Genomic DNA, 20,635 nt, shown 5'->3' on the forward strand with positions numbered 1-20,635 from the left:
TGGGATAAACGTCAAAAACATTTATGTGAAAAGTAATGGTGAATAAAATATGAGCAAACATCAAGCATTAAATGTCTTAGCTTATGTCATAACAAATCAAGAGATAATGACAAGTTGATGGGCTATGACCTAATATTAAAGTGAGCATGCAAAGAGTTGAGTATACAGAGAATAAATAGGGAAGCCAAAAATAAATTTGGTGTAATTTGGGAGGAATGGGAAATTTAAAAAGTACAAAGGAAGGTATACTTTATATATGTGTATAAAAAATAACTTCCCATATTAATAAAAAACAAATAGGAAGCAAACAAAACAAAATGGAAACACAAATTAACAAAAACAAACATATTAGTGGGATAAATCAATAGTCGTGAAAGTCAAATCATTATCTTTTACTCTCATATCTTTCAATTTACTATTTTACTTAAAACAGAAACTATGCATTTTATGGAAGAAAATGTGAAAATAACAAAATTGTTGTGCCATGTAATTAATTTGTTGTTTCAGAGGAAACCTAACATCCTCTTCAGAATCATTGAATGCTAAATGAGAAATTGGTAGATGAGTATTTATGAGCTCCTCCCATAGAAAAGTCTAAGTTATGGCATGGTGCAATAAGGCTTACAATTTCAAAATATTATTTTCAGAGATTAATAAATGATAGGTCAAGGATATACTACATTCAAGATACAAATTCAGTTAGAAGGTTATTTTGACCAACAGGGTGAGAGCAGCTGTGGATCTGAAAGGAGGAATCAACAGACTCATGAGAAACTTGGGAAATAGGAGGGGCAGGATGAGGAACAAATTCTGCATGAGAATTAGAAAAAGTGAGCTTCTAGCATGACCTCTGTGATCAACTGCAAGAGGTAATATATGTTTTAGGAAAAAGAGAAAATTAACTTTTGGAAATGTTGAATATGAGCATATTTTAGTTCATTTGCACTGCTATAACAAAACACCATCAGCTAGGTGTCTTATAAACAAAAGAAATATATTTCTCCCAGTTTGGGAGGCTAGAAACTGTAAGATCAAGGCACTGTCAGACTTGGTATCTGGTGAGGCCCATATACTGGTTCATAGAAATTGTGCCTTCTTACATGGTGGAACTGGAGAACTTTGTTTGGTCTCTTTGATTTCCTATAAAGGCTCTAATCCCATTTACCAGGACTCCATTCTCATGACCTAATCATCTCCTAAAAGGCCCCACTCCTAATATGATCACCCTGGGGATAAGAATGTCAACCTATGAAGTTGGGGGAACACAAACACTCAGACCATAGCAGGACCTGCTGTTTTTCACACAGATGCTGAAAATACAGGACTGAAGATTCAAAGAGTGATTTAGAGATATAAATTTGTTGAAAATATTCAGTCTAGTGCTATTACTTTCAAGATAATGTTATGAATATGGTAAGTGGTATGCTATTTAAGGGCTCTAAGCACTTAGCTGTGTCAACTTGAATATTATTTCTTTTCCACACCAATAAAATAAAACAAAAGTAGGATGAGAAGACATTGAAGATATCTTGAAGTTCTGGGAATTTGTCAAAACTTTTTACTGAAATTAATCTTGTATGGACAGTAACCAGATACATAGAGACTGAGTTGTAGTCTGTATGTCAGAGTTGCATATACTCTAATCAGCTCTCTCTATAATTGATGCTTTATAAAGCAAATACTAAACTGAGTATGGAGTTTTCAGAGTTGTATAGTCTCTGACAAATTCCCCTCATTTATTTTTATTATGGTGTTCATGGATTATATATTATGTAGTAATGCCCAATATGTTCCTGATTTTAAACAAAGGAATTTATCTTATTTATTTTCAATCCATTTATAGTACATTCTTAATTTAAAAATATCTTCAGGACAACTGGTTGAGTTGGGAGGGAATGTGTTACGAACTCTAGGGTATCTTCAAAAGATAATGTGCATGTTTCTGGATACAGAAATAGAATTTTGGCCTGAGCAAAGTTTTGTGGCTTAGATTGATAGTATCTTCTTCAGTGTTTATTTCCTGAATTAATCCTGGTTGCCCAAAACACGTTAATTTTCTTGTTTTTTGTCTGCCTCTCCAGTCTAGACTGGAAATATGTCTTCTCTAAACATTTGGTAAGTAGCCCAACCTGAAACTCCTTTATCAAATCTATGTACAGCATTTCCCCAGGGAAAATGCTAAAATTGACCATTATACCCAAAAGAAAAATCTTAGCAAGCTTTCCAAATTTAAACATTATGATTTTTCCAGCAAGAATCTTTAAAAGCAAAGATATATGGTGTTTGCATATTTTGGTTTACAAAACTCAAACTGAAATTTGATTCACCTTACTTTTCATTAAGTACAAGGAAGAGAATAATCTAGGCTTTTCCTAGAATTCAATATAATCTCTTTCCAACTGTATTCTGTGAATTTAAAAGCACTTCAAGTGATTAAAAATAATCTTGTACCTATAATTCAGTCACCGTGCATATGATCACAGCACAGCTGATTTTTATCATATATGATATCTTACAGATAAATGGCCTTCTTTGTAAAAAAGAGAAACTTTAGATTTATAAAGTTGAAGATTAAAACTAAGCAAATTCCAGGTTTTATTTTAGAGTCTATGCTTTAGCAAGATACTTTCCAAGTAATGCTTATTAGAGAGCAATACATATTAAACTAGTTTGAGATTTTTTATTTGCATTGATAATTTTACTCTTGTAAAAACACAGTTTAATACTTTAGTCCATGTTGTAATATACATTATTAGTGCTATAGATTACTTGAAAATTAAATATTACTTTTATCACTCATTATTATTGTTAAACTTCAAAACTTTATGTAGGATAAATTACACATTATTTGCAAGGTCTCTCATGCAAATTATGTGTGTTTGCATTTTTCTAAATGTACCAGGGAGGCTATTTTAATAATGTGTGGAAATAAAGATTTTGGAAAAAGGGAAAGGAGCTAGTAGATTATTCAATCTTGTGTTAAATTAACATTAGGATAAGCTCCTGAAATTTGAGTGGATTTATGAACTATAAAAATATTCAATTTTGAGATGGATGGACCTAAACCTCATAATTTTGGGAGTTTTATTTTGAACACTTCAGTAAAATTAAGCTTCTGTTGATCACAGCATTGTGTATTACTAAAAGATGTACAAATACAGTAATGGTTGGAATTGCTGCTCATATCTTAAATAATATTTGAAAAATATTTTTCAAATGGACACATTTTACTTGATTTTTAATTAGATTTTATATATGGTAGTAATCATAAATATAAATAGTTTGCCTCCATGGCAGTTGTTGGCATACTTCTATGAATAGCTCAGAATCCCCATACAAAATATAGTCACCAAGATAAGCATAACAGAAATACTACAGGCATTATCTTCAATACAATTATATAATAAACTATTCTGATGTAAGTGAGGTCAAACCGAAAATAGCAATAAAGGCATAGTTTCAACAAATCTGTAACAGAAGGCAGATACAGGAAATACTCTTCAAATGGACCTGAGAGCTGAAGAAACCAGAAATTACCCTCATTTGTTATGAAAAGCTTGGTGGGCAAATCCACAAGAGTTCAACTAAAAAGGGGTGTACAAAGCCTTCCTTTCCAAGGAAGTGAACAGTGACCATGAACATTTTAGGCAATGTTAGGATGATATGGTTCCTATGCATTTTTGCAATTCATTAACTCATTTTTAGGATAAAGCTCCAGATACGGGTGAAATTGCTGTTGAGAGACTTTGCACTGAGCAGAAAATAGAAATTGGGCACAAAAGATAAACATAGTCCATAAAAAAGTCAGTGAAAAAAACAAGAGCTAGCCTATCTCAGAAAATGCAAAGCTGTGTTTTGAATTTTATAATAATAGAAGATACTGTTCTAGAGTCATGTGACTTAATGACGTTTTTGGCCTACCCTTCTCTTCTAGGAGTCTGGGAAAACTTATTTCACTTGGAAATGAACAACGCAGATATATTTAAATGGAACCTATACTAAATTCCTATAAGAAAAAAAGAAGATAATGAGCAAAATAAAGCATATATATATATATATATATATATATATGGTAATTTCATAAAATCAAGCACAAAATAAGATTTGTAAGCTAATGCTAATATTTTAAGTAGTTTAAAAGGAATTAACACAATGGAAATGAGCTGGAAAAGCTTGTTAATAAAAGAGAATATGAATGAAAGACAAACAGAATTCAGAAAATAATTGAAAATGAAAGCAAAAGATTAATTTCATAAGTAAATTTAAGCCAGAATAAAAACATCGGGAGATGTGTGTGTGTGTGTGTGTGTGTGTGTGTGTGTGTGTGTGACCTATGATATATCTTTCATCTATGTAAAGTACATGACTGTATAATAGTATTAACTGCAGAAGAAGGATAGCAAACAAAAGTAAAGCAAATACTACAGAAAATATAATTTCCTTGGAATAAAAGACTCAAAACCAGACTTTGAGATAATACAAAACACATATTTAATAATGAACCTATAAATACCGGTTGTTAAGATAATTACGGCCTTTAAAGAAATAAAAATCCTTCAAGCATTCTCACAAAAATATGGAAAAACAAGCAGATTGTTACAGAAATTTATGAATGCAACATTTTAAGCCAGTAAATAATGTGATATTATATTTAAGAAAATTTAGATAAGAAAAAATAAGCCAGCAGTTACAAATCCAGTTAAACACATATTTAAATATACAAATCTTTATTCATTCTACGGACATACTATTATTCACACAGAATATCAGTTAATATTTTTACATCAGTCCTTCATAAGAAATAAGGATGTACAGTAATATGTAAATGATTAAAAAGATGCTGTCATAACTATTCACAGAGAACATTGGATATAATTTTAGCAATAGAAAAATCTGTTTTGAGAGAATTTAGAGAATAAAAGCAAAGCAGAATGAATTCATGTACTTTCCTATAGATATAAAATGAGAGTAAAGTATTATATATTATATATCATTATAAATTAACTGCAGGGAGATGGAGAGGTTTAACTAACAAACTTTCTTATAGTAGGAGACAAATAGTCATATCCAAAAAGAAAAAAATAAAATAAAAGCATGAATTCTATATTCTGAAAAGCAGTTACTATAAAGGTAACTGTCATGAAAAATACAAACTTGCCTAACTAAATAGCAAATATGTGCACTGAGAACCAGAATGAGAACAAGGATGAAAGAGAGATAAAAGAGACAAACACTACAATAAATGACATTTAAAGGCAAATTGAGTTTGAGTATTTCCTCCTTGATGTTCTCATAACTAGAAGTGTTTTTGATTTCAATTTTTTTCAGATTTTGGAGTATTTGCATATACATAATGAGATATCTTGGGACTGGAACCCAAGTCTGAAAACAAAATTCATTTATGTTTGATATGCAGCTTATTCACATAGACTGAACATTATTTTAATAACTTTGTGCATGAAGCAAATTTTGTGTGAAGTATTTTTCTGTGGAATTTTACATTGTGGTGTCATGCTGGTGATCAAAAGTTTTGGATTCTAGAGATTTGGGATTTCAGGTTTTCATATTAGGAATGTTCAGTATGTATAGCTATTGCAGAGGAGTGACATCAGAATGATAGCAGAGTGGAAGGTGCCATCCTTCATCTCACCCGCCCCCCGCCCCCAGCACACAAATACAACAGCTATATCTGAACAAAAATAACCCGGGGAGTGTTCAAAGTTCATTTAAAAACCTGCAGTCACAGACTGATGCAAAATGTAGAAAACAATTGCCCAGAAAGGACTGCTGGGGTGATTGGCATACCTGAGACAATGGGAAATGGCTAGGAAGAAAGACAAAGAGAACTTTCAGCGTAAGCTGACCCAGAAAAACTGATTGTTAAGATACAATGGGTGATACCTAGTGGGTGATACCATGAGTCCTAGCTGCCTGCTCTACGGAGAATTTAAGCAGCCTTTGTCATTGAGGACCTCAGCGGCACATATGACACTCAAGGGCTTCATGTAGCTTTCACAGCAGGGGTCTCATTAGTGTTCATTAGAGTGGACCCCAGTAGCCTATTTTACAGAGAACACTGGAGTCTTTTGTCACTGAGGTAAACAGACATGGCTACCATGGGCCCTCTGGAGAGAGAGAAGCTGCTGCCTCTAAGAAGAAGCTGCTTCCGTGTCTTCCCAAGTTGGGGCCACCAGTTCCCCAAACCCATGCATACTCCAGACCCAAGAGCCACAGCTACCCTGCATATGCCTATATACCCTCTAGATCCTGGCTCTGTTGATATTTCACATTCATCCATGCCTTTCACATAATACTAACATTGCAACGGCAGTTCCTGCCCTATTGGAACTGGTACCACCATCTTTTTAGACATAAGAACTGTAGTACATCCATATTCACTCCCACTCCAGTCCCTGGCTCCATGGTTGCTCTACAGGAACCATTCATCAAAACCAATATCATCACCATAGTGAGAACACTGACAAGCTGGACCCAGCAAGAGGGATCTGCTGGACAAGTAGAGGGATCTATTTCTTCCATGAAAGAAAAAATAATCATGATGGTCCTAACAGTCCTAACTACCTATAGCGATGGCTGCTGAGAACACCTGCAATCGTTGCCTCCTCTGATCTGAGCTGATACTGCTTCACAGAGACTATTCCATGGTACATTTTTTGGGGCTGAAACCACCGTAATTCACCCAGCCAATACACTTGCATCTATGTGGAGATATTAATCATGAAAAACAGTCTATAAAATCTGAAATAAGTGGCTGCTTCATCAAATGAACAGTTCCAAGGCAACAAAAAATGTTTTTTTTTTTTAAATGACACTCCCAGAGTAGTAAAATAAATATTCAGTAACAACCCTCAAAGAAACAGAGATCTATGAATTATGAGATAAATAATTAAAAATAATTCTTTTAAGAAAAGTGAGAAAACTATGAGAGAATGGAGATAGATAACTCAATGATATAAAGATAATAATACAAGAACAAAATGAAAGAGTCCATTGAGAGATAAAAATAAAAATCAACCCAAAATTTGGAGCAAAATGATGTAATGAATGAAATTTTTAAAATGCAATAGAGAGTGTCAATAGCAGGTTTGATAAAGCAAAAGAGAAAATCTGTGAATGCAAGAACGGGCCATTTGTAATTGTCTAGTAATAGTAACAAAACAGTAAAATAACAAAAAATAGTAAGGAAAGCCTATGGAATTTATGGAACACCATCAAACAGTGGCATATACATTATGAAATAAGTGAAGGAGAAGAGAGAAGAAGAGAGCAAAAAGCTTATTTTATTTATCTTAATTAATTAATTAATTAATTTATTTATTTATTTATTTATTTAAAGTTCTGGCATACATGTGTAGGATGTGCAGGTTTGTTACATAGATATACATATGCCATGGTGGTTTGCTGCATCTATCAACTCATCATCTAGGTTTTAAGCCTCGTATGCATTAGGGATTTGTCTTAATACTCTCCCTCCCCTTGGCCCTCACCCCCCAAAAGGCCACAGTGTGTGATGTTCCCCTCCTGTATCCATGTGTTCTCATTGTTGAACTCCCACTTATGAGTGAGAACATGCAGTGTTTGGTTTTCTGTTCCTGCATTAGTTTGCTGAGAATGATAGTTTCCAGCTTAATCCATGTGCCTGCAAAGAACTCACCCTTTTTTAAGGCTACATAGTATTCTGTGGTATATATGTGCCAAAATTTGCTAATCCAGTCTATATTTGGTGGGCATTTGGGTTGGTTCCAAATCTTTACTATTGTGAACAGTGCTGCAATAAACATATGTGTGCATGTGTCTTCATGACAGAATGATTTATAATCCTTTGGGTATATACCCAGTAATGGGATTGCTGGGTCAAATGGCATTTCTGGTTCTAGATTCTGGAGGAATCACCACACTGTCTTCCATAACGGATGAACTAATTTACACTCCCACCAACAGTGTAAAAGCATTCGTAATTCTCCACAGCCTTCCTAGCATTTGATGTTTCCTGACTTTTTAATAAATATCATTCAAACAGGCATGAGATGATATCTCATTGTAGTTTTGATTTTCATTTCTTTAATGACCAATGATGATGAGCTTTTTTCATGTGTCTTTTGGCCACATAAATGTATTCCTTTGAGAAGTGTCTGACTTTTCTACATCTATTGAGATACTCATGTGGTCGTTGTCACTGGTTCTACTTAAGTGATGGATTATGTTTATTGATTTATATATGTTGAATCAGCCTCGCATCCCAGGAATGAAGCCAACTTGATCATAGTGGATAAACTTTTCAATGTGCTGCTGGATTCAGTTTGCCAATATTTTACTGAGGATTTTTGCATTGATGTTCATCAATGATATTGGCCTGAAATTTTCCTTTTTTGTTGTGTCTCTGCCAGGTTTTGGTATCAGGATAATGTTGGCCTCATAAAATCAGTTAGGGAGGAGTCCCTAATTCTATTATTTGGAATAGTTTCAGAAGGAATGGTATCATCTCCTCTTTTTCTTTCTCCTTTTTTTCATTTTTTTGTGATGGAGTCTCACTCTGCAGCCCAGACTGGAGTGCAGTGATAGGATCTTGGCTCACTGCAACCTCCACCTCCCAGTTTCAAGTGATTCTTTTGCCTTAGCCTCCCGAGTAGTTGGGACTATAGGCACGTGCCACCATCCCTGGCTATTTTTTGTATTTTTAGTAGAGATGTGTTTTGACTGTGTTATCCAGGATGATCTCAAACTCCTGACCTTGTGATGCTCCTGCCTCAGCTTCCCAAAGTGCTGGTATTACATGCGTGAGCCACCATGCCCGCCTGATACCATCTCCCCTTTGTACCATTGGTAGAATTTGACTTCACAGTCAAATCCATCTAGTCCTGGGCTTTCATTGATTAGTAAGATATTAATTTCTGCCTCCATTTCAGAACTTGTTATTGGTCTATTCAGGGATTCAACTTCTTCCTGGCTTAGTCTTAGGGTGTATGTGTCCAGGGATTAATCCATTTCTTCTTGATTTTCTAGTTCATTTGTATAGAGTATTCTCTGCTGGTAGATTGTATTTCTGTGGGATCAGTGGTGACATCTTTTTTTTTTATCATTTTTTATTGTGTCTATTTGATTATTCTCTATTTTTTTCTTTATTAGTCTAGCTAGTGGCCTATTTTCTTAATCTTTTCAAAATACTAACTCCTGGATTCAGTGATTTTTTGAAGGGTTTTTCAAGTATCTCCTTCAGTTGTTGTCTGATCTTAGTTATATATTGTCTTCTGCTAGCTTTCGAATGTGTTTGCTCTTACTTCTCTAGTTCTTCTTTTTCTTTTTCAGATGAAATCTTGCTCTGTTGCCCAAGTTATTTTAATTGTTATGTTAAGGTGTTGATTTCAGATCTTTTGTGCTTTCTGATATGGGCTTTAGTGCTATAAAATTCCCTCTGAACACTGCTTTAGCTGTGTCCCAGAGATTCTGGTACATTGTCTCATTGTTCTCATTGGTTTCAAAGAACTTTTTTATTTCTGTCTTAATTTCATTATTTACCCAGGAGTCATTCAGGAACAGGTTGTTCAATTGCCGTGTAGTTGTGTAGTTTTGACCGAGTTTCTTAATTCTGAGTTCTACTTTGATTGCACTGTGATCTGAGAGACCTTTGTCAGAATGGCTATTACTAAAAAGTCAAAAAATAACAGATATTGTAAAGGTGTGGCAAAAAGGGAACATTTATGCTCTGACGGTGGGAATGTAGATTAGCTCAGCCATTGTGAAAAGCAGTATGGTGATTTCTGAAAGAACTCAAGAAGTATTCCAATCAACCTCAAAACACCATTACTGGGTATATACCCAAAGTAATATAAATCATTCTACCATAAAGACACATGCATATGTATATTCATCACAGCATTATTCACAATAGCAAAGATGTGACATCAACCTAAATGCCCATCAATGGTAGAATGAATAAAGAAAATATGGTCCATATATACCATGGAATTCTGTGAAAAAGAATGAGATCATATACTTTGCAGCAGCAACTATAGATCTAGGGGTCATTATCCTAAGCAAACTGATGCAGAAACAGAAAACCAAATATCATATGCACTTCAGAGACATTTGTGGCAGCCCCTCCCATTACAGGCCCAGAGGTCTTGGAGGACTTAATAGTTTCATGAGACAGGTCCATGGCTTCACTCCACAGTGGGGACTCAGGACATTGCTACCTGCATCTCAGCTGCTCCAGCGCCAGCCATGGTTCAAAGAGGCTCAGGTACAGTTCAACTCAGGTCACTCCTTCAGAATTTTCAAGCCACAAGCATTGGCTTCTACATGGTATTCAGCCTGCAGTTGCACAGAGTTCAAGAGTCAAGGCTTGGGATCCTTCACCTAGATTTCAGAAAATATATGGAAAATGCTGGGCATTTGGGCAGAAGCCTGCTGTATGGGCAGAGCCCTCATAGAGAACTTCTAATAGGGCAGTAAAGAGAGGAAATGTGGAGTTGGAGCTCCCATACAGAGTCCCCATTGGGGCACTGTCTAGTGGCACTTTGAGAAGAGAGTCACCTCACTCCAGACTCCAGAATGGCAGATCCACCTGCTGCTTGCACCATGTGCATGAAAGAGCCAGAGACATTCAATTACAACTTGTGAGATTGGCTTCAGGGACTGAACACTGCCAAGCCATGGAGGTGGAGCTGCTCAAGGACTTTGGAGTCCAACCCTTGTTACAATTGTCCCTGTATGTGAGAAACAGAGTCAAAGGAGATTATTTTGGAGCTTTAAGATTTAATGATTGTCCTGCTGGTTTTTGAGCTTGCATGCAGCCTCTAGCCTCTTCTTTTGGATGATTTCTCCTTTTCAGAATGGGAATCTTTACCTACTGCTTGTACCCCATTGTATCTTGGAAGTAACTAACTTGATTTTGATTTTACAAGTTCATAGGTGGAAGGGACTTGCCTTGCCTCAGATGAGAGTTAGGACTTTGGACTTTAGAGTTAAAACTAGAATGAGTTAAAAGTTTGAGGGAAAGCATAATTGTGTTTTAAAATTTAAAAAGAACATGCAATTTGAGAGCGCCCTGGGGAAGAATATTATAGTTGGATGTATATACCCACCCAAATCTCATGTGATCTCCAATGTTGTAAGTGGGGCTTGGTGGAAGGTGGTTAGATCATGGAGGCCTTTTTTAAATTATTATTATACTTTAAGTTCTGGGGTACATGTACAGAACATGCAGGTGGTATACATACCATAGTGGTTTGCTGCATCCATCACCCCATTATCTACATTAGATAATTGATTTTTTGCTCTTGTGTTAGTTTGCTGAGAATAATTGTTTCCAGCTTCATCCATGTCCCTGCAAAGGACATGACCTTATCCTTTCTAATGGCTGCATAGTATCCTATGGTGTATGTTTGCCATATTTTCTTTATCCAGTCTATCGTTGATGGTCATCTGGGTTGGTTCCAAGTCTTTGCTATTGTGAACAGTGCTGCAATAAACATATATTCATGTGTCTTTATAATAGAATGATTTATAATCCTTTGGGTAGATATCCAATAATGGGATTGCTGGGTCAAATGGCATTTCTGGTTCTAGATTCTGGAGGAATCACCACACTGTCTTTGACAATGGTTGAACTAATTTACACTCCCACCAACAGTGTAAAAGCATTCCTATTTCTCCACATCTTCTCCAGCATCTGTTATCTCCTGAGTTTTTAATCATCACCATTCTAACTGGCATGAGATGGTATCTCATTGTAGTTTTGATTTGCATTGCTATAATGATGAGTGATGATGAGCATTTTTTCATATGTTTATTGGCAGCACAAATGTCTCCCTTTGAGAAGCATCTGTTCATATCATTTGCCCACTGTTTGATGGGTTTTTTGTTTTCCTCTTGTAAACTTGTTTAAGTTCCTTGTAGATTTTGGATATTAGCCTTTTGTCAGATAGGTAGGTTGCAAAAATTTTTTCCCATTCTTGTAGGTTGCCTGTTCATTCTGATGACAGTTTCTTTTGCTGTGCAGAAACTCTGGAGTTTAATTAGATCCCATTTGTTTATTTTGGGTTTTGTTGCCATTGCTTTTGGTGTTTTAGTGATGAAGTCCTTGTCATACCTATGTCCCGAATGGTATTTCCCAGGTTTTCTTCTAGGGTTTTTATGACTTTAGGGCTTACGTTTAAATCTTTAATCCATCTGGAGTTAATTTTTGTAAAAAGGTGTAAGGAAGGGATACAGTTTAAGCTTTGTGCATATGGCTAGCCAGTTTTCCCAACATCATTTATTAAATAGGCAATCCTTTTCCCACTGCTTGTTTTTGTCAGGTTTGTCAAAGATCAGATGGTTGTAGATGTGTAGCATTATTTCAGAGGCCTCTGTTCTGTTCCATTGGTCTATATATCTGTTTGGTACCAATAACATGCTGTTTTGATTATTGTATCTTTATAGTATAGCTTGAGGTCAGGTAGCATAATGGATGGGAGCATATTTTTAATAACTGGTTTGGTATCATCCCACTTGGTTCTGTCCTCATGACAGTGAGTTATCATGAGATCTACACACTTTTAAAAGTGTGTAGCACCACCCCCTCACTTTCTTGCTTTTGTTTTTACCATGTGACGTACCTGCTCCTCCTTTGCTTTCTGCCATGATTAGAAGTTTCCTGAGGCCTCCCCAGAAGCAGATGCCATTATGCTTCCTGTGCAGCCTCCTGAACCACAAGTCAGTTAAACTTCTTCTCTTATAAATTACCCAATCTCATGCATTTCTTTATATAAATGTGAGAATGAACTAACATACCATATGTTCTATTATGTAAGTAGGAATGAGGCACCGAGTACATATATACATAGAGAAGGAAACAAAACACACTTGTGCCCACTTGAGGGTTGGAGGATGGTAAGGATGGAAACACTACCTGTGAGGTACTATGTTTATTACCTAGATAGTGCAATAATTTGTATAGCTAACCCCTGTAACACACAATTTACCTATATGACAAACTTGTACATGTACCTATTAACATAAGATAAAGGTTAAATTTAAAAAGGCATATAATGGTGAAATAAATTAAAAAGCAAGACCCGTCTATATGCTGCCTAGAAGAGACACATCTCAGTTTAAGGATCCACACAGGTTGAATGTAAAGAAACAGAAAAATGTAATTCATAAAAATGGAAATCAAAAATGAGAAGGGATATCTATACTTAGATCAGTCAAAATAGACTTTTAGTTAAGAAATTATAGTAAGACACAAATCAGGTCATTATCTAATAATAAATGGGTCAATTCAACAAGAATATAAAACAGTTATAAACATATATTTACCCAGCACTGGATCACCAAATTAATTTTAAAAATTAACATATATGAAGGGAAAAATTGTAATACAATGGTTATAGAGAACTTCAATATCCAAATTTTAATAATAGATCATCTAGACAAAAAAAAAAAATCAAAGAGAAAACATTAAACATGAACTATGCTTTAGACCAAATGAATCTACCATATATTCAGAACATTCCATCAGACAGCATAAGAGCATACATTGTTCTCAAGTGCACATGGAAAATTCTGCAGAGTAGATCATGTATTAGATGACCAAAAAGTCTCAACATATTTTAGAATATTCAAATCATATCAATATGGTATCTAACTACAGTAGTGAAATTAGAATCTAGTAACTGGAGAAAAACTGAAAAATTTACAAATATGTGAAAATTAAACAACATACACCTGATAACCAATGGGCAAAGAAGTAATCTTTGGAGGAAATTGTTTAAATATTTTAAAACCAATGCAAATAAAAACACAACCTTACACAAAAACTATAAAATGCAGCGAAAATACTGCTAAGAGCAAACTTTACAGTGATGAAGAACTAGAAGAAAAAATCTCAAAGAAAAAAATCTAACAAAGAAATTAAAACAAATGAAAAACTTAGCTTAAAATTAGCACAAGAAAAGACATAAAAAAATTATAGCAGAAATAAATGAAACAGAGTGGAAAATTATAGAAAAGATTAGTGAAACTAAGATTTTCCAGATACATGCTAACAAATCTTTAGCTAGACTAATGAAAGAGAAAGAGAGAGAAGAGAAAGGATTCAAATAAATAAAATCAGAAATGAAAAATGAAACACTACAACTTATGCCACAGAAATAAAAAGAATCATAAAGGACTATGCTCAATTATATGCCAAAAATTAATGTGCAAAAAGAAACAGATAAATTTCTAGAATCATGCAAGCTACAAAGACTGAATCATGGAGAAGCCATAAAATCTGGACAGACAATGAGCAAGGACATTGAATCAATGACTGAAAATCTCTCACCAAAAAAGGTTCAGGATCAGGAGACTTTACTAGTGAATTTTGTCAGACATTTAAAGAAGAATTAATATCAATCCTTTCAAACTCTTTGAATACATTGAAGAGAAGGGGACATTTTCAACCCCATTTCATTAGGTTATCATTACCCAGATGCCAAAGTCAAATAGGAATAAGACAAAAAAGGAAAATTATATATTAATATCCTTGTGAACATAGATGCAAAAATCCTCAACAAAATACTAGAAAACTAAATTCAATAGCACATTTAAAAGGCCATACGCCATGATCAAGTGGGATTTATCTCTGGGTTGTAAATATAGTTCAAACTACATAAGTCAATAAATATGTCAGACTACTATAAAAATGAAGAATAAAAATTGTATGATAATCTGTACATGCAGATAAAAAAGAATTTGATGAAGTTTAACATCCCTTTTTTTTTTTTTTTTTGATAAAAACTCTCATCAAATAAGATATAGAAAGAAGGTGCCTTAACATACTGAAGACCATGTAAGACAGGCCTAGAGCATGCCTACTGAATGGTGAGAAGATGAATGGTCTCCTTCTAAGATCAGGATCAGGAACAAGTCAAAGGTGACTAGTCTTGCTACTTCTAGTAATCATTGTTCTGAAAGTCTTAGCTAGAGCAAATAGGTAAGAAAAAATATGCATCCAAATAAGAAATGAAGAAGTAAAATTATCTCTGTTGGAGATAGCACAATATTGTGTAGAAAACCCTAAAGACTCCACCCACAATTCACTCAAAAATGTTTAAACAAATAAAGTTGGGCCAGGCATGAAGGTTCACATTCATAATCTGTATTTTGGGAGGCTAAAGTAAGAAAATTTCATGAGACCAAGAGTTTGAGACCAATCTGGACAACAGATTAAGACCCTATCTATACAAAATTTTTTTTAAATTAGCATGGCATGGTGACACATACCTATAGTCCTCACTACTGATGAAGCTGAGGTGGGAGGATCCTTTAAGCCTATGAGTTCCAGGTTCTCTTAAGCTCTGATTGTGTACTCCAGCCTAGGCAACAGAGTGAGACCTTTTCTCTAAAACAAACAAAAATATACATAGACACAGCAAAGCTGCAGGCCATAAAAATCAACACATAACAATGAGTTGTATTTCTATATACTGGCAATGATGTGAAAAATAAATTAATAAAATAGTACCATTTAAAGGATATCAAAAAATAAAATAAAATGCTTAGATTTAAATTTAACTGGGAAAGTGAAGGATCTGTACATTCAAAAGTTTAAGAAATTGATGAAGACATCAATAAATGGAATGATATCTTGTGCTTATGTATTAGAAGAGTTAATATTGCTAAAATGTCCATATCACCTAAAGAAATCTACAAAATCAATGCAATGTCTATCAATATTCCAATGGCACTTTTCCAAAAAAATTTTAAAATTTATGAAATTTGTATGGAACCATAAAAGATACTCAATATTTTAATTTGAACTAAAATTAAACTATTGTTTTAATAGAAAGTACAAAATTGGAGGAACTGTAAAAAAATTACATTTCAAAGCTATACTACTAATCAGAAAAATTATAATTCTAGCATAAAAACAGACATATATACCAATGGAAAAAAATACAGAGCTCAGAAATAAACCCATTCACATATGGTCAACAAATTTCTAAGAAAGTCACCAAGAAAATACAATAGGGAAAGTGTGGTCTTGTCACTAACTTATATTTGAAAAAACTGTAAATCCACATGCAAAAGAATGAAATTGGACACATTATCATGCTAACTCAAAATGCATTCAGGAGTTAAAATCATATCTGAAATTCTAAAGCTGCTTGAAAGAAACAGAGGAAAGCTCCTTGATGTTGGTTTTGTCAATGACTCTTTGGATTTGACACCAGAAGCACAGAAAAGAATGGGAAAAATAAATAAGTGGACCACATGAAACTAAAATGCTCTGCACAGTAAAAGAAATAATCACAAAAAAAAATGAGAGGAAACTTATAGGAGAAAATACTTGTGATATGGTTAGGCTTTGTTTCCCCACCCAAATGTCATCTTGAATCATAATCCCCATAATCCTCACAAGTCAAGGGAGAGACCAGGAGGAGGTAATTGGATCATGGAGGTGGTTTACCCCATGTTGTTCTCATGATAGAGAGTGGGCTCTCATGAGGTCTGATGGTGTTATAAGTGTTTGATTGTTTCTCCTGCATTCATTCTCCTTCCTGTTCCCTTATAAAGGAGATGCTTTGATTCCCTTTTGAATCCTATCATGACTGTAAGTTTTCTGAGGTTTCCCCAGCCACACTGATCTGTGATTCAATTAAACTGCTTTCCTTTATAAATTACCCATTCTCTGGTGTTTCTTCATGGCAGCATGAAGATCAACTAATATAGTGAATTGGTACCAGGGGTGGGGCACTGCTATAAAGATACCTGAATATGTGGAAGCCACTTTGAAACTGGATAGCAGGCAGAAGTCAGAACAGTTTGAAGGGCTCTGAAGAAGATAGGAAGATGTGGGAAGGTTTGGAACTTCCCTGAGACTTGTTGAATCACTTTGACCAAAATGCTGATAGTTATATTGACGATGAAGTCCAGGCTGAAGTGGTCTCAGATGGAGATGAAGAACTTACTGGAAACTGGAGCAAAGATGATTCTTGCCATGTTTTAGCAAAGAAACTGGCAGCATTTTGCCCCTGTTATAGAGATTTGTCGAACTTTTAACCTGAGAGAGCTGACTTAGGGCATCTGGTGGAAGAAATTTATCAGCAGCAAAGCATTCAAGAGGTGGCTTGGATGCTTTTAAAAGTATTCGATTTTATTTATTCACAGAGATATGGTTTGAGATGGGAACTTATGTTTAAAATGGAAGCACAACATAAAAGTTCAGAAAATTTGTAACCTGATGGTGGAATAGAAAAGAAAATCTCATTTTCTGAGGAGAGATTCAAGTCCGCTGCAGAAATTTGAAAAGTAATGAGGGACTAATTGCAAATAACCAAGACAATGGGAAAAATGTCTTCAGGGCATGTCAGAGGTCTTCACAACAGCCCCTCCCCATTATAGTCCTGAAGGCCTAGGAGGAAAAAAAGACTTCATGAACTAGGCCCAGGATTTCCTGCTATATTCAGTCTTTTGGCTTGGTGCTCTGTGGCTAAGCCATGGATAAAAGGAGCCAACTTACAGCTTAGGAAATAGCTTCAAAGGGCACAAGTCCCAGCTTACACATGGGGTTGGGCATGCAGGTGCACATAAATCAAGAATTGTGGTTTGGGAACTTCTGCCTAGATTTCACAGGATGTATGGAAATGCCTGGATGTCCAGACAGAGGTTTGCTGCAGGGGTAGAGCCCTCCTGGAGAACTTCTGAAGAAAAATGTGGGGTTGAATCCCCCATTTAGAGTCTCCACTGAGGCACTGCCTAGTGGAGCTTTGAGAAGAGGGCTACTGTCCTCCGGACCCCAGAATGGTAAATTCATTGACAGCTTGTACCATAAACCTGGAAAAGCCACAGGCATTCAATGCCAGCTCATGAAAGCAGCCAAGAGGAGGGCTGTACTTGAAATTTGCCAAAAGAGTCTCAGTTGTTCTCAGCACACCTACACACACCTATGTATGCACTCACACACCCCCACACACATACAAGGTAACAAGGTGGGATAATGGATCTGTTAGCTTGATTGTAGTAATAATTTCACAATGTATTAAGTATGCCAAAACTTCAGATAATACACCTGAAATAGATACAATTTTAATTGTCAAATATACCTCAATAAAGTCAATAAAAACAGTTCTTTATTGTTTAAAACTTTTGGAATTAGAATAATTTGATCTTTAAAAATTAGTTTTATAGAATCATTATAAAGAAAATAAAGGTAAACATAAAATATGAAAAATACCACAAAACTCTGATAGACGTTATTTATTGTGCCAGTCAAGCTTGAGTCAGAAAGGCAGAGGCATTCTGTGGATTCAGGTACAGTCATTTTATGCACAATAAGGGGCTTAAATATCTGTTGGAAAAGTGGTTATGGCAGAAGTAGAGAAGCTGCTACTGAAAAATCAGAGAATCTCCGGCAAGTCAGCGGAGTCCACACTAATTGCCAAACTGAATAATTATCAAACTGTAAGCTGCTGCAATTCTCAACAAAATTAAGAGTTCCTCACCAAATACCTCAGCTCATTGTGGAGAAGCATGTGATTTTTAAGAACTGTCAGGAATTTTTCATGTTCCTATATGTCAATCACAACTACCTCAAGAGAACAATCCATATTTTATTTTCTCAGATTATTCTTTTCTTTCTGATATCTCCTTTTACATCCCATTTTGTATGATATTTACATTGATATATAAAGTACATTCACAAAACCAGCAATGAGCAGATCCTATTTGTCTTATGAGAAAAAGCTGTCTTATAATTCATGATAATTTTACTGTACTATATCAATAATTTTTATATTTAGAGGTGGAAGCACATTGAGCTAGTTATTGTAGAGAAATTTTTTTACTAAGAAAAGTATTGCTCTTCGTTTAAGAATAACTCAACTCAATGCAGTGTCTGTTTTATTCTGTAAGGTGTTCTTCTTTAGCGGAGGCTGAGACAAAACGCTACTAATTAGATCTCACAATATGATAAAGTTTCAACAATTTTGACATTAGCCTCTTGTAGGTCTTGAAGAAGATTGACATCCAAGAAGAAGAGATATATAAAAGTGAATGTCAAAAATAAAGCATGGTGAGGAATAGGGTTGAGAAGAAGCGTGACTAGTGGAATGAGGGGTACATTTCTAGGAATAGTACATTCTGACTTGTGGTTTTCAGTAGCATTTCTCCTTGTGTCATAATCACTTCACAAAACCCACTTGCTTCATTTCCATTTACCCAAGTAACCAGTAAAATGTGTTCTACTTAAAATCCTTGTGGTAGGTGTGCTTTTAGTGAGTGAAAGAGAAAGAGATGTTTCTTAAATTTGGGATAAGTGAATTGAGAGATCAGCAGCTGCAACAGGCAATACCCATAGCAGGTGTGGAAGATTCATTGTGAATTGAAACTGAGAATAAAAACAGCCTTGACAATTTAACTTACCCCTGAAGTTTTCTTGGAGGATGTTATAATTTCTACTTTTGAGTGGCATGTTACCTTGAATGATTTGATTTTTTTTTAAACGAAAAGGCTATGCCATAAAATGGAGGATAGATTACACATATATGAACATTCAAACACACTGACTAATCCTGTTGAATTATTAGTAAAGTTAAATCCCATGATATAATGTAACAAATGCCATCATTTTGAAAACTCCAAATACATACCTCCTACTATTGGCTTGCAAACATATTAGAAGTAGGTAAAATAAGTGTGGGAAATTTTTTAAATTGAAAAATAGGAAATGAGAACTGTCAATGGGGAGGAGGTATGAGAATTTCAAGCTTAAACAAAAGGATCAGTTGAATCTCTTCAGTATGGGGTCAAAAATCCAAAACAATTATATATTTCTCCATTAATAAAGAGCAAAATAATTGTTCAAAATTATGATCTTGGTGTGAAGTCTTGTGTTTTGTTTCTTCTTTTTAATAAAGTACAATAAGTGACTACTTGAGTTTTTCATTTCTGAATAGATCTTTTGTATAAGAAAAAGTTAATTACTGAGAAATAAGTTTTTAATTAATCAACCTACTGAAATAAATTTTACAACTGGATTTTCTTATTCTGTTAAGTTTATGTTAAAACTTTTGTTTTTCCTTTATAAATGCAATTTTTTTTTCTTTTATCTTTTAAGATGGAGTTTCGCTCTTGTTACCCAGGCTGGAGTGCAATGGCGTGATCTCAGCTCACTGCAACCTCCACCTCCTGGGTTCAGGCAATTCTCCTGCCTCAGCCTCCTGAGTAGCTGGGACTACAGGCATGGGCTATCATGCTGAGCTAATTTTTTTTTTTTGTATTTTTAGTAGAGATGGGGTTTCACTGTGTTGACCAGGATGATCTCGATCTCTTGGCCTCGTGATCCACCCACCTTGGCCTCCCAAAGTTATAAATGCAATTTTTAAAAAGAACAATTATCTTCACTTTGATTACAGTTAGAAAAATGTATATTTAACGGACAAATATCTTCTAAGCAAGTAATTACACTCTAGTTCATTATATTTTCTGAAACATTTTAAAGTATACTTACAAATGTAACATATTTAATTATTTCAAGTAATTTGCATGTCTAGCAGGGAAGACTTAAAACCCCAAAAAGTAAAATCTCTATCACATAAGCATGCCTTTGAAGTTGAATTAGTCTGTTCTCATGCTTCTATAAAGAAAT

Source organism: Saimiri boliviensis, chromosome 3 (genome assembly GCF_048565385.1).
Source record: "Saimiri boliviensis isolate mSaiBol1 chromosome 3, mSaiBol1.pri, whole genome shotgun sequence".
In the NCBI taxonomy this organism is placed as follows: Eukaryota; Metazoa; Chordata; class Mammalia; order Primates; family Cebidae; genus Saimiri; species Saimiri boliviensis.